The 15,464-nt window shown below is 50.5% G+C and overlaps 1 long non-coding RNA gene across 3 annotated transcripts in view; it reads right to left on the bottom strand.

The window, feature by feature from the left end:
* The window catches only part of LOC134927118 (uncharacterized), a 435,449-nt gene that overhangs the window by 63,517 nt on the left and 356,468 nt on the right, over nucleotides 1-15,464 (bottom strand). The gene's annotated exons all lie outside the window — the stretch shown is intronic.

The raw sequence follows: 15,464 nt of genomic DNA, 5'->3' as shown, positions 1-15,464 counted from the left end.
TGCACGCCCATCTCCTTGCTCTCCCTAGCTACTGGTGGAGGGACGAGCTCTCACTCTCAGTTGCAAGCCCATCACCTTGCTCTCCCTAGCTGCTGGTGGAGGGACGAGCTCTCACTCTCAGTTGCACATCCATCTAATTTCCTCTCTCTAGCTATTGGTGGAGGGACAAGTTCTCACTCTCAGTTGCACGCCCATCTCCTTCCTCTCTCTAGCTATTTGTGGGGGGATGAGCACTCACTCAGTTACACACCCATCTCCTTCCTCTCCCTAGCTTTTGTTGGAGGGATGATTTCTCACTCTCAGTTGCATGCCCATCTTCTTCTCCCTAGATATTGGTGGATGGACGAACTCTTACTCTCCATCACACGCCTGTCTCTTTCCTCTCCCCAGCTATTGGTGGAGTGACGAGCGCTCACTTTCAGTTGCACACCCATCTCCTTCCTCTCCCTGGCTCTTGGTGGAAGGAAGAGTGCTCACTCTCAGTTGCATGCCCATTTCCTTCCTCTCTCTAGCTATTGGTGAAGAGGGATGAGCACTCACTTTCAGTTGAACACCCATCCCCTTCCTCTCTCTAGCTATTGGTGGCGGGACGAGCTCTCATTCTCAGTAGCATGCCCATCTCTTTCCTCTCCCTAGCTATTGATGAGGGGATGAGCACTCACTCTCATTTGCACGCCCATCTCCTTCCTCTCCCTAGCTTTTGGTGGAGGGATGAGCGCTCACTCTCAGTTGCACACCCATCTTCTTCCTCTCCCTAGATATTGGTGGATGGACAAACTCACACTCTCCATCACACGCCTGTCTCTATCCTCTCCCTACCTATTGGTGGAGGGATGATCTCTCAATCTCAGTTGCACACCCATCTCATTTCCTCTCTCTAGCTATTGGTGGAGGGACAAGTTCTCACTCTCAGTTGCACGCCCATCTCCTTCCTCTCTCTAGCTATTTGTGGGGGGATGAGCACTCACTCAGTTGCACGCCCATCTCCTTCCTCTCCCTAGCTTTTGTTGGAGGGATGAGCGCTCACTCTCAGTTGCATGCCCATCTTCTTCCTCTCCCTGGCTATTGGTGGAAGACAGCACACTCTCAGTTGCATGCCCATCTCCTTCCTCTCCCTAGCTATTGGTGGGGGGATGAGCACTGACTCTCAGTTGCACACCCATCTCATTTCCCCTCCATAGCTATTGGTGGAGGGACGAGCTCTCACTCTCAGTTGCACACCCATCTCCTTCCTCTCCCTAGCTATTGGTGGGGGGATGAGCACTGACTCTCAGTTGCACGCCCATCTCCTTCCTTTCCCTAGCTATTGGTGGGGGGATGAGCACTGACTCTCAGTTGCACGCCCATCTCCTTCCTTTCCCTAGCTATTGGTGGGGGGATGAGCACTGACTCTCAGTTGCACACCCATCTCATTTCCCCTCCCTAGCTATTGGTGGAGGGACGAGCTCTCACTCTCAGTTGCACGGCCATCTCCTTCCTCTCCTTAGCTATTGGTGGAGGGACGAGATCTAACTCTCAGATACACATCCATCTCATTTTCCCTCCCTAGCTATTGGTGGAGGGACAAGCGCTCACTCTCAGTTATACGCCCATCTCCTTCCTCTCCCTAGCTTTTGGTGGAGGGACAAGCGCTCACAGTTGCATGCCCATCTTCTTCCTCTCCCTAGCTATTGGTTTATGGACGAACTCTCACTCTCCATCACACGCATGTCTCTTTCCTCTCCTCAGCTATTAGTGGAGGGACGAGCGTTCACTTTCAGTAGCACGCCCATCTCTTTCCTCTCCCTAGCTATTGATGAGGGGATGAGCACTCACTCTCATTTGCAGGCCCATCTCCTTCCTCTCCCTAGCTTTTTGTTGAGGGAAGAGCGCTCACTTTCAGTTGCACACCCATCTTCTTCCTCTCCCTAGATATTGGTGGATGGACGAACTCACACTCTCCATCACACGCCTGTCTCTATCTTCTCCCTACCTATTGGTGGAGGGATGATCTCTCAATCTCAATTGCACACCCATCTCATTTCCTCTCCCTAGCTATTGGTGGAGGGACGAGCTCTCACTCTCAGTTGCATGCCCATCTCCTTCCTCTCCCTAGCTGCTGGTGGAGGGACGAGCTTTCACTCTCAGTTGCACGCCCATCTCCTTGCTCTCCCTAGCTACTGGTGGAGGGACGAGCTCTCACTCTCAGTTGCAAGCCCATCACCTTGCTCTCCCTAGCTGCTGGTGGAGGGACGAGCTCTCACTCTCAGTTGCACATCCATCTAATTTCCTCTCTCTAGCTATTGGTGGAGGGACAAGTTCTCACTCTCAGTTGCACGCCCATCTCCTTCCTCTCTCTAGCTATTTGTGGGGGGATGAGCACTCACTCAGTTGCACACCCATCTCCTTCCTCTCCCTAGCTTTTGTTGGAGGGATGATTTCTCACTCTCAGTTGCATGCCCATCTTCTTCTCCCTAGATATTGGTGGATGGACGAACTCTTACTCTCCATCACACGCCTGTCTCTTTCCTCTCCCCAGCTATTGGTGGAGTGACGAGCGCTCACTTTCAGTTGCACACCCATCTCCTTCCTCTCCCTGGCTCTTGGTGGAAGGAAGAGTGCTCACTCTCAGTTGCATGCCCATCTCCTTCCTCTCTCTAGCTATTGGTGGCGGGACGAGCTCTCATTCTCAGTTGCATGCCCATCTCCTTCCTCTCCCTAGCTGCTGGTGGAGGGACGAGCTTTCACTCTCAGTTGCACGCCCATCTCCTTGCTCTCCCTAGCTACTGGTGGAGGGACGAGCTCTCACTCTCAGTTGCAAGCCCATCACCTTGCTCTCCCTAGCTGCTGGTGGAGGGACGAGCTCTCACTCTCAGTTGCACATCCATCTAATTTCCTCTCTCTAGCTATTGGTGGAGGGACAAGTTCTCACTCTCAGTTGCACGCCCATCTCCTTCCTCTCTCTAGCTATTTGTGGGGGGATGAGCACTCACTCAGTTGCACACCCATCTCCTTCCTCTCCCTAGCTTTTGTTGGAGGGATGATTTCTCACTCTCAGTTGCATGCCCATCTTCTTCTCCCTAGATATTGGTGGATGGACGAACTCTTACTCTCCATCACACGCCTGTCTCTTTCCTCTCCCCAGCTATTGGTGGAGTGACGAGCGCTCACTTTCAGTTGCACACCCATCTCCTTCCTCTCCCTGGCTCTTGGTGGAAGGAAGAGTGCTCACTCTCAGTTGCATGCCCATTTCCTTCCTCTCTCTAGCTATTGGTGAAGAGGGATGAGCACTCACTTTCAGTTGAACACCCATCCCCTTCCTCTCTCTAGCTATTGGTGGCGGGACGAGCTCTCATTCTCAGTAGCATGCCCATCTCTTTCCTCTCCCTAGCTATTGATGAGGGGATGAGCACTCACTCTCATTTGCACGCCCATCTCCTTCCTCTCCCTAGCTTTTGGTGGAGGGATGAGCGCTCACTCTCAGTTGCACACCCATCTTCTTCCTCTCCCTAGATATTGGTGGATGGACAAACTCACACTCTCCATCACACGCCTGTCTCTATCCTCTCCCTACCTATTGGTGGAGGGATGATCTCTCAATCTCAGTTGCACACCCATCTCATTTCCTCTCTCTAGCTATTGGTGGAGGGACAAGTTCTCACTCTCAGTTGCACGCCCATCTCCTTCCTCTCTCTAGCTATTTGTGGGGGGATGAGCACTCACTCAGTTGCACGCCCATCTCCTTCCTCTCCCTAGCTTTTGTTGGAGGGATGAGCGCTCACTCTCAGTTGCATGCCCATCTTCTTCCTCTCCCTGGCTATTGGTGGAAGACAGCACACTCTCAGTTGCATGCCCATCTCCTTCCTCTCTCTAGCTACTGGTGGGGGGATGAGCACTCACTTTCAGATGAACACCCATCCCCTTCCTCTCTCTAGCTATTGGTGGAGGGATGAGCACTCACTTTCAGTTGAACACCCATCCCCTTCCTCTCCCTAGCTATTGATGAGGGGATGAGCACTCACTCTCATTTGCACGCCCATCTCCTTCCTCTCCCTAGCTTTTTGTTGGGGAAGAGCGCTCACTTTCAGTTGCACACCCATCTTCTTCCTCTCCCTAGATATTGGTGGATGGACGAACTCACACTCTCCATCACACGCCTGTCTCTATCTTCTCCCTACCTATTGGTGGAGGAATGATCTCTCAATCTCAATTGCACACCCGTCTCATTTCCTCTCCCTAGCTATTGGTGGAGGGACGAGCTCTCACTCTCAGTTGCACGCCCATCTCCTTCCTCTCCCTAGCTGCTGGTTGAGGGACGAGCTCTCACTCTCAGTTGCATGCCCATCTCCTTGCTCTCCCTAGCTGCTGGTGGAGGGACGAGCTCTCACTCTCAGTTGCACGCCCATCTCCTTGCTCTCCCTAGCTGCTGGTGGAGGGACGAGCTCTCACTCTCAGTTGCACGCCCATCTCCTTGCTCTCCCTAGCTGCTGGTGGAGGGACGAGCTCTCACTCTCAGTTGCACGCCCATCACCTTGCTCTCCCTAGCTGCTGGTGGAGGGACGAGCTCTCACTCTCAGTTGCACATCCATCTAATTTCCTCTCTCTAGCTATTGGTGGAGGGACAAGTTCTCACTCTCAGTTGCACGCCCATCTCCTTCCTCTCTCTAGCTATTTGTGGGGGGATGAGCACTCACTCAGTTGCACGCCCATCTCCTTCCTCTCCCTAGCTTTTGTTGGAGGGATGATTTCTCACTCTCAGTTGCATGCCCATCTTCTTCTCCCTAGATATTGGTGGATGGACGAACTCTTACTCTCCATCACACGCCTGTCTCTTTCCTCTCCCCAGCTATTGGTGGAGTGACGAGCGCTCACTTTCAGTTGCACACCCATCTCCTTCCTCTCCCTGGCTCTTGGTGGAAGGAAGAGTGCTCACTCTCAGTTGCATGCCCATTTCCTTCCTCTCTCTAGCTATTGGTGAAGAGGGATGAGCACTCACTTTCAGTTGAACACCCATCCCCTTCCTCTCTCTAGCTATTGGTGGCGGGACGAGCTCTCATTCTCAGTAGCATGCCCATCTCTTTCCTCTCCCTAGCTATTGATGAGGGGATGAGCACTCACTCTCATTTGCACGCCCATCTCCTTCCTCTCCCTAGCTTTTGGTGGAGGGATGAGCGCTCACTCTCAGTTGCACACCCATCTTCTTCCTCTCCCTAGATATTGGTGGATGGACAAACTCACACTCTCCATCACACGCCTGTCTCTATCCTCTCCCTACCTATTGGTGGAGGGATGATCTCTCAATCTCAATTGCACACCCATCTCATTTCCTCTCTCTAGCTATTGGTGGAGGGACAAGTTCTCACTCTCAGTTGCACGCCCATCTCCTTCCTCTCTCTAGCTATTTGTGGGGGGATGAGCACTCACTCAGTTGCACGCCCATCTCCTTCCTCTCCCTAGCTTTTGTTGGAGGGATGAGCGCTCACTCTCAGTTGCATGCCCATCTTCTTCCTCTCCCTGGCTATTGGTGGAAGACAGCACACTCTCAGTTGCATGCCCATCTCCTTCCTCTCTATAGCTACTGGTGGGGGGATGAGCACTCACTTTCAGTTGAACACCCATCCCCTTCCTCTCTCTAGCTATTGGTGGAGGGATGAGCACTCACTTTCAGTTGAACACCCATCCCCTTCCTCTCCCTAGCTATTGATGAGGGGATGAGCACTCACTCTCATTTGCACGCCCATCTCCTTCCTCTCCCTAGCTTTTTGTTGGGGAAGAGCGCTCACTTTCAGTTGCACACCCATCTTCTTCCTCTCCCTAGATATTGGTGGATGGACGAACTCACACTCTCCATCACACGCCTGTCTCTATCTTCTCCCTACCTATTGGTGGAGGAATGATCTCTCAATCTCAATTGCACACCCGTCTCATTTCCTCTCCCTAGCTATTGGTGGAGGGACGAGCTCTCACTCTCAGTTGCACGCCCATCTCCTTCCTCTCCCTAGCTGCTGGTTGAGGGACAAGCTCTCACTCTCAGTTGCATGCCCATCTCCTTGCTCTCCCTAGCTGCTGGTGGAGGGACGAGCTCTCACTCTCAGTTGCACGCCCATCTCCTTGCTCTCCCTAGCTGCTGGTGGAGGGACGAGCTCTCACTCTCAGTTGCACGCCCATCTCCTTGCTCTCCCTAGCTGCTGGTGGAGGGACGAGCTCTCACTCTCAGTTGCACGCCCATCACCTTGCTCTCCATAGCTGCTGGTGGAGGGACGAGCTCTCACTCTCAGTTGCACATCCATCTCATTTCCTCTCTCTAGCTATTGGTGGAGGGACAAGTTCTCACTCCTAGTTGCACGCCCATCTCCTTCCTCTCTCTAGCTATTTGTGGGGGGATGAGCACTCACTCAGTTGCACGCCCATCTCCTTCCTCTCCCTAGCTTTTGTTGGAGGGATGAGCGCTCACTCTTAGTTGCATGCCCATCTTCTTCCTCTCCCTAGATATTGGTGGATGGACGAACTATTACTCTCTATCACACGCCTGTCTCTTTCCTCTCCCCAGCTATTGGTGGAGTGACGAGCGCTCACTTTCAGTTGCACACCCATCTCCTTCCTCTCCCTGGCTCTTGGCGGAAGGAAGAGTGCTCACTCTCAGTTGCATGCCCATTTCCTTCCTCTCTCTAGCTATTGGTGAAGAGGGATGAGCACTCACTTTCAGTTGAACACCCATCCCCTTCCTCTCTCTAGCTATTGGTGGCGGGACGAGCTCTCATTCTCAGTAGCACGCCCATCTCTTTCCTCTCCCTAGCTATTGATGAGGGGATGAGCACTCACTCTCATTTGCACGCCCATTTCCTTCCTCTCCCTAGGTTTTGGTGGAGGGATGAGCGCTCACTCTCAGTTGCACACCCATCTTCTTCCTCTCCCTAGATATTGATGGATGGACAAACTCACACTCTCCATCACACGCCTGTCTCTATCCTCTCCCTACCTATTGGTGGAGGGATGATCTCTCAATCTCAATTGCACACCCATCTCATTTCCTCTCCCTAGCTATTGGTGGAGGGACGAGCTCTCACTCTCAGTTGCACGCCCATCTCCTTCCTCTCCCTAGCTGCTGGTGGAGGGACGAGCTCTCACTCTCAGTTGCACGCCCATCTCCTTGCTCTCCCTAGCTGCTGGTGGAGGGACGAGCTCTCACTCTCAGTTGCACATCCATCTAATTTCTTCTCTCTAGCTATTGGTGGAGGGACAAGTTCTCACTCTCAGTTGCACGCCCATCTCCTTCCTCTCTCTAGCTATTTGTGGGGGGATGAGCACTCACTCAGTTGCACGCCCATCTCCTTCCTCTCCCTAGCTTTTGTTGGAGGGATGAGCGCTTACTCTCAGTTGCATGCCCATCTTCTTTCTCTCCCTAGATATTGGTGGATGGACGAACTCTTACTCTCCATCACACGTCTGTTTCTTTCCTCTCCCCAGCTATTGATGGAGTGACGAGTGCTCACTTTCAGTTGCACACCCATCTTCTTCCTCTCCCTGGCTCTTGGTGGAAGGAAGAGTGCTCACTCTCAGTTGCATGCCCATTTCCTTCCTCTCTCTAGCTATTGGTGAAGAGGGATGAGCACTCACTTTCAGTTGAACACCCATCCCCTTTCTCTCTCTAGCTATTGGTGGCGGGACGAGCTCTCACTCTCAGTAGCACGCCCATCTCTTTCCTCTCCCTAGCTATTGATGAGGGGATGAGCACTCATTCTCATTTGCACGCCCATCTCCTTTCTCTCCCTAGCTTTTGGTGGAGGGATGAGCGCTCACTCTCAGTTGCACACCCATCTTCTTCCTCTCCCTAGATATTGGTGGATGGACAAACTCACACTCTCATCACACGCCTGTCTCTATCCTCTCCTTACCTATTGGTGGAGGGATGATCTCTCAATCTCAGTTGCACACCCACCTCATTTCCTCTCCCTAGCTATTAGTGGAGGGACGAGCTCTCACTCTCAGTTGCACATTCATCTCATTTTCCCTCCCTAGCTATTGGTGGAGGGACGAGCTCTCACTCTCAGTTGCATGCCCATCTCCTTCCTCTCTCTAGCTGTTTGTGGGGGGATGAGCACTCACTCAGTTGCACGCCCATCTCCTTCCTTTCCCTAGCTTTTGTTGGAAAAATGAGCGCTCACTCTCAGTTGCATGCCCATCTTCTTCCTCTCCCTAGATATTGGTGGATGGACGAACTCACACTCTCCATCATACACCTGTCTCTTTCCTCTCCCTAGCTATTGGTGGAGGGACGAGCGCTCACTTTCAGTTGCACACCCATCTCCTTCCTCTCCCTGGCTCTTGGTGGAAGGATGAGCACTCACTCTCAGTTGCACACCCATCTTCTTCCTCTCCCTAGATATTGGTGGATGGACAAACTCACACTCTCCATCACACGCCTGTCTCTATCTTCTCCCTACCTATTGGTGGGGGGATGATTTCTCACTCTCAGTTGCACATCCATCTCATTTTCCCTCCCTAGCTATTGGTGGAGGGATGAGTGGTCACTCTTAGTTGCACGCCCATCTCCTTCCTCTCTCTAGCTATTGGCGAAGGGACGACGAGCACTCACTCACTGTTGCACGCCCATTTCTTTCCTATCTCTAGCTATTGGTGTGGGGATGAGCGCTCACTCTCAGTTGCATGCCCATCTTCTTCCTCTCCCTAGATATTGGTGGATGGATGAACTCTCACTCTCCATCACACCCTTGTCTATTTCCTCTCCCCAGCTATTGGTGGAGGGACGAGTACTCGCTCTCAGTTGCACACCCATCTCCTTCCACTCCCTGGTTATTGGTGGAGGGATGAGTGCTCACTCTCAGTTGCACGCCCATCTCCTTCCTCTCTCTAGCTTTTGGTGGAGAGACGAGCGCTCACTCTCAGTTGCACACCCATCTTCTTCCTCTCCTTAGATATTGGTGGATGGATGAACTCTCACTCTCTATCACACCCTTGTCTCTTTCCTCTCCCTGGCTATTGGTGGAGGAATGAGCGCTCACTCTCCGTTGCACACCAATCTCCTTCCTCTCTCTAGCTATTGGTGAAAGGATGAGCTCTCACTCTCAGTTGCACGCCCATTTCTTTCCTCTCTCTAGCTATTGGTGGGGGGATGAACACACTCTCAGTTCCACGCCCATCTCCTTCCTCCCCTTAGCTATTGGTGAAGGGACGAGCACTCACTCTCTGTTGCACGCCCATTTCTTTCCTATCTCTAGCTATTGGTTTGGGGATGAACACTCACTCTCAGTTGCATGCCCATCTTCTTCCTCTCCCTAGATATTGGTGGATGGATGAACTCTCACTCTCCATCACACCCTTGTCTATTTCCTCTCCCCAGCTATTGGTGGAGGGATGAGTACTCGCTCTCAGTTGCACACCCATCTCCTTCCACTTCCTGGTTATTGGTGGAGGGATGAGTGCTCACTCTCAGTTGCACGCCCATCTCCTTCCTCTCTCTTGCTTTTGGTGGAGGGATGAGCGCTCACTCTCAGTTGCACACCCATCTTCTTCCTCTCCTTAGATATTGGTGGATGGATGAACTCTCACTCTCCATCATACGCCTGTCTCTTTCCTTTCCCTGGCTATTGGTGGAGGAATGAGCGCTCACTCTCAGTTGCACACCCATCTCCTTCCACTCCCTGGCTATTGGTGGAGGAATGAGCGCTCACTCTCAGTTGCACACCAATCTCCTTCTTCTCCCTGGCTATTGGTGGAGGGATGATCGCTCACGCTCAGTTGCACACCCATCTCCTTCCACTCTCTAGCTATTGGTGGGGTGATGAGCACTCACTCTCAGTTGCACACCCATCTCCTTCCTCTCCCCAGCTATTGGTGGAGGGACGAGCGCTCACTCTCAGTTGCATGCCCATCTCCTTCCTCTCCCTGGCTATTGGAGGAGGGCCGAGCGCTCTGTCAAAGTCGAAAAATATCATGATGCATACCCCATGTACTAACCTCATGCATGTGCGAGCTGCTCGTGCACTCAGTCCGCCGTACGTGCACACATCCACAAGTTGCGTAGGATCGCTCCGGCGATCGTGCGCATAATGTGGGTATTTACGGCGGAGTTTGTGAGCGTGTAGCGTGTGACTCGAATATAGCATATTTAACCCATATAGTGCATTTTGTAGTAAATATTCCCCTAGACTATGTCAGCGAGTATGATTAGTTTAAACTGTTCCTGGACAAAGGGATTCCTCTTTGCATGATAGGAAGGGTCAGATAAAGTTTGAAAGGTGGTGTCTAGTATCCAGCTGTAGGGTATTTTAAGGGTAACATTCTGGTGTTAGTTAGGAAAGAATTGCATGTTCCTGCGTATAGTTATGCGCAGAAGTAGAAAATAGATAAATTGTATTTTAAAATATATTACGAATGGGGAGGGGACGAGAATGGAATACAGACACACATAAATTTCCCACAGACTGAGATACAATGGCCTTATTTACACTAAGCTTTGAGATTCTATGAAGAGGGCATACACCTTTGTTTATGAATAGGGCCAGGTTTCTCCCCAGAATAATGAGTGCTGAGTTGCCATTGTCTCAACAAAGAAAGAGACAAATAAGGGTGAACAAATGACCAGGAGCAGAGTATGTTTGGAAGATCAGAAACAATAGCTTTCCACAACATAACCAGACAGAGAGGAATTTAGAATACTAACAAGCCCTAGCCCAAAATCCATGGAGATAGAGGTATTAATTTATATATGTTTTATATATATATATATATATATATATAAGTGAATAAATATATAATGCCTAACAAATTGTAATAGCAGGAATGTGTGTGTTTGTATATATATATATATATATATATATATATATATATGAATATGTGGATATATGAATATCTTGAAGATTGAAATAGATAGTAATATCATATGTGGGTTCATATTGTTCAGAGTCACGTGAACATTAATCTGGTGGGAATAAGAACATTGTAAAAACTTACCTCATTAAGATATTAATAATACCAGATTTATGTTTAATGTGATGGGTTTAGACTGATTATGGGGCGGGAACTCCACATCCCAAGTCCTAGCCATCGCCCACTTCTTGAACTAACCAATGGTCCCTGGTGCAGGACATGTCCCACCCCTAACCAATGGAAGAAGAGCACATAGTGTATATTGTATTATGTCTTGAGCTAGTGAATAAATAGAGCTTGCAGCAGGCTTGGACACACAAGTCTCTGAAGGCTTTCTCCCAGAAGGCTGAGGACTGCTCCAGGACGCGCTTGCGAACGTATTCCACACGTATGTATTATTCTCTGTAGCGATTATTCTCTGTTATTCTCTGTTATTGTTATTCTGTTATTCTGTTAGATTTCTATGTTAGTTTGTAGTGTATAATTTGTACTGTTTTCCCCTTTTATTCTGAATAATCCACGGCAGTGTTGGAGCTGCTGCGGTTATAACCAAATTCGGTGTGGTGTCTTCACTTTCCTGCAAAGGGCTCTCACTTAGCGTCTTAATAGCACAAACAGCATATACATTGTTAAGGTTTCTAAGCGTTACATCATTACAGTATTTGACTAAAGGTTTAGAGTATAAGCATATTCTTACTGTGTTTATTAATAAGGTTTAAAGGTTATCAACTGTGTGTGCGCTCGCTGTGTGTATTCCGTACACTCAGCGCAGCGTGTGTGCGCCGAGTGCGTACCACGTACGGTACTCTCTATGCAAATAGCGAGCAAAGTGCGTAGCACGTGCACGTGGTATAGCGGCCATAGCGGCTCAACGGTAATAGTATATAGCTTTATGTTTAAAGGTAATATTTGACATTATCAGCTCACTCTCAGTTGCATGCCCATCTCCTCCCTCTCTCTAGCTGTTGGTGGTGGGATGAGCACTCACTCTCAGTTGCACCTCCATCTCCTTCCTCTTCCTAGCTATTGGTGGAGGGACGAGCTCTCACTCTCAGTTGCACGCCTAGCTCCTTCCTCTCCCTAGATATTGGTGGAGGAATGAGTGCTCACTTTCAGTTGCATGCCCATCTTCTTCCTCTCCCCAGATATTGGTGTGGGTGGATGAGCACTCACTTTCAGTTGCACACCCATCTCCTTCCTCTCTCTAGCTATTGGTGGAAGGATGAGCTCTCACTCTCAGTTCCACGCCCATCTCCTTCCTCCCCTTAGCTATTGGTGTAGGGACGAGCGCTCACTCCCAGTTGCATGCCCATCTTCTTCCTCTCTCTAGATATTGGTGGATGGACGAACTCTCACTCTCCATAACACACCTGTCTCTTTCCTCTCCCCAGCAATTGGTGGAGGGATGAGCACTCGCTCTCAGTTGCACACCCATCTCCTTTCACTCCCTGGTTATTGGTGGAGGGATGAGCACTCAATCTCAATTGCACACCCATCTCATTTCCTCTCTCTAGCTATTGGTGGAGGGACAAGTTCTCACTCTCAGTTGCACGCCCATCTCCTTCCTCTCCCTGGCTATTGGTGGAGGGCCGAGCGCTCACTCTCAGTTGCACGCCCATCTCCTTCCTCTCCCTGGCTATTGGTGGAGGGCCGAGCGCTCACTCTCAGTTGCACGCCCATCTCCTTTCACTCCCTGGCTATTGGTGGAGGGACGAGCGCTCACTCTCAGTTGCACGCCCATCTACTTCCTCTCTCTAGCTTTTGGTGGAGGGATGAGCGCTCACTCTCAGTTGCACACCCATCTTCTTCCTCTCCTTAGATATTGGTGGATGGATGAACTCTCACTCTCCATCACACCCCTGTCTCATTCCTCTCCCCAGCTATTGGTGGAGGGATGAGCACTCAATCTCAATTGCACACCCATCTCATTTCCTCTCTCTAGCTATTGGTGGAGGGACAAGTTCTCACTCTCAGTTGCACGCCCATCTCCTTCCTCTCCCTGGCTATTGGTGGAGGGCCGAGCGCTCACTCTCAGTTGCACACCCATCTTCTTCCTCTCTCTAGCTATTGGTGGTGGGATGAGCACTCTCTCTCAGTTGCACCTCCATCTCCTTCCTCTCCCTAGCTATTTGTGGAGGGACGAGCTCTGACTCTCATTTGCACGCCTATCTCTTTCTTCTCCCTAGATATTGGTGGAGGAATGAGTGCTCACTCTCAGTTGCACGCCCATCTTCTTCCTCTCCCCAGATATTGGAGTGGGGATAAGCACTCACTTTCAATTGCACACCTATCTCCTTCTCTCTAGCTATTGGTGGAGGGATGAGCTCTCACTCTCAGTTGCACGCCCATTTCTTACCTCTTTTTAGCTCTTGGTGGGGGAATGAACACTCACTCTCAGTTGCACGCCCATCTCCCTCTCCCTAGTTTTTTTTAGGTGGAGGAACGAGCACTCACTCTCAGTAGCACGCCCATCTTCTTCCTTTCCCTAGATATTGGTGGATGGACAAACTCTTATTGTCCATCACACGCCTATCTCTTTCCTCTCCCCAGCTATTGGGGAAGGGACGAGCGCTCACTTTCAGTTGCACACCCATCTTCTTCCTCTCCCTGGCTCTCGGTGGAAGGAAGAGCGCTCACTCTCAGTTGCATACCCATCTCTTTCCTCTCTCTAGCTATTGGTGGGGGAATGAACACTCACTCTCAGTTGCACACCCATCTTATTCCTCCCTCCAGATATTGGTGGATGGACGAACTCTCACTCTCCATCACACGCCTGTCTCTTTCCTCTCCCTAGCTATTGATGTGGGGATGAGCACTCACTCTCATTTACATGCCCATCTCCTTCCTCTCCCTAGCTTTTGGTGGAGGGATGAGTGCTCACTCTCAGTTGCACACCCATCTCCTTCCTCTCCCTGGCTATTGGTGGAGGGAGGAGCGCTCATTCTCAATTACACACCCATCTCCTTCCTCTCTCTAGCTATTGGTGGGGGATGAGCACTCACTCTTATTTGCACACCCATCTCATTTCCAGTGCCTAGCTATTGGTGGAGGGACGAGCTCTCACTCTCAGTTGCATGCCCATCTCCTTCCTCTCCCTAGCTATTGATGTGGGAATGAGCACTCACTCTCAGTTTCACTCCCATCTCCTTCCTCTAACTAGCTTTTGGTGGAGGGATGAGCGCTCACTTTCAGTTGCACGCCCATCTTCTTCCTCTCCCTGGCTATTGGTGGATGGACGAACTCTCACTCTCCATCACACGCAAGTCTCTTTCCTCTCCCTGGCTATTGGTGGAGGTAGGAACGTTCACTCTCAGTTGCACACCCATCTCCTTCCTCTCCCTGGGTCTTGGTGGAAGGAAGAGCGCTCACTCTCAGTTGCACGCCCATCTCCTTCCTCTCTCTAGCTACTGGTGGAGTGACGAGCTCTCACTCTCATTCATACACCCATCTCTTTCCTATCCCTAGCTAGTGAGGAGGGTATGAGCACTCACTCTCTTTTGCACGCCCATCTCCTTCCTCTCCCTAGCTTTTGGTGGAGGGACCAGCGCTCACTCTTAGTAGCACACTTATCTTCTTCCTCTCCCTAGATATTGGTGGATGGATGAACTCTCACTCTCCATCACACGCCTGTCTCTTTCCTCTCTCTAGCTTTTGGTAGTGGGAAGAGCGCTTACTCTTAGTTGCACACCCATCTCATTTCCCCTCTCTAGCTATTGGTGAAGGGACGAGTGGTCACTCTCAGTTGCACGCCCATCTCCTTCCTCTCCCTAGCTATTGGTGGAGGGACGAGCTCTCATTCTCAGTTGCATGCCCATCTCCTTCCTCTCCCTAGCTATTGCCGGAGGGATGAGCGCCCACTCTCAGTTGCACGCCCGTCTCCTTCCTCTATCTAGTTAGGGTTAGAAATAAAGGCAGGTACTTATCTATCATACAGTACCATCATTTGCTCCAAAATTATTCTGCAGCAGGACAACAACACCAAAAATACAGCCAATTTCATTAAGAACTACCTTCAGCATAAAAAAGAACAAGGAGTCCTGGAGGTGGTGATATGGCCCCCACAGAGCAGTGATCTCAACATCATCAAGTCTGTCTGGGATTACATGAAGAGACGGAAGGATATCAGCAAGCCTACATCCACAGAAGATCTGTGGTTAGTACTGCAAGATATTTGGAACAACCTCTCTGCCGAGTTCCTTCAAAACCTGTGATGTTCTGGCATCTTGGTGGGAACGATCTCTGTCAGTGGACTACTCTTGATTTGCGGTTTTTTATTATTCAGGACTTGCAACTTGTTGCGGAGGCTTTGCCATCATGTAAACTTGTGTGGTCGGCCATATTCTCTCGACATGTCTGGTGGAATACAAAATCTAGCACTTGGTTGTTGGGGAACAGTGTTGGTGTTGTGGAGCATATCTTGATCCAATTTCAAGATGCCCACCTTTGTCAGTCAGATGCGGTTCACCTAGGCGCAGAAGTTTTTTGTTTCTGGAAGCTGCATTTAGTTGGATGAGGCTTAGGCCTTGCTGTGGCGGTAAAGGGCGGTAGTTCAATGGTTTAAGTTAGGTTTTAGGATTAGTGGGGGAGTGCTCCTT

Source organism: Pseudophryne corroboree, chromosome 5 (assembly GCF_028390025.1).
Source record: "Pseudophryne corroboree isolate aPseCor3 chromosome 5, aPseCor3.hap2, whole genome shotgun sequence".
NCBI lineage: Eukaryota > Metazoa > Chordata > Amphibia > Anura > Myobatrachidae > Pseudophryne > Pseudophryne corroboree.
Note: the sequence above shows the minus strand (reverse complement) of the source record. Positions and strands in the feature narration are given on the sequence as shown.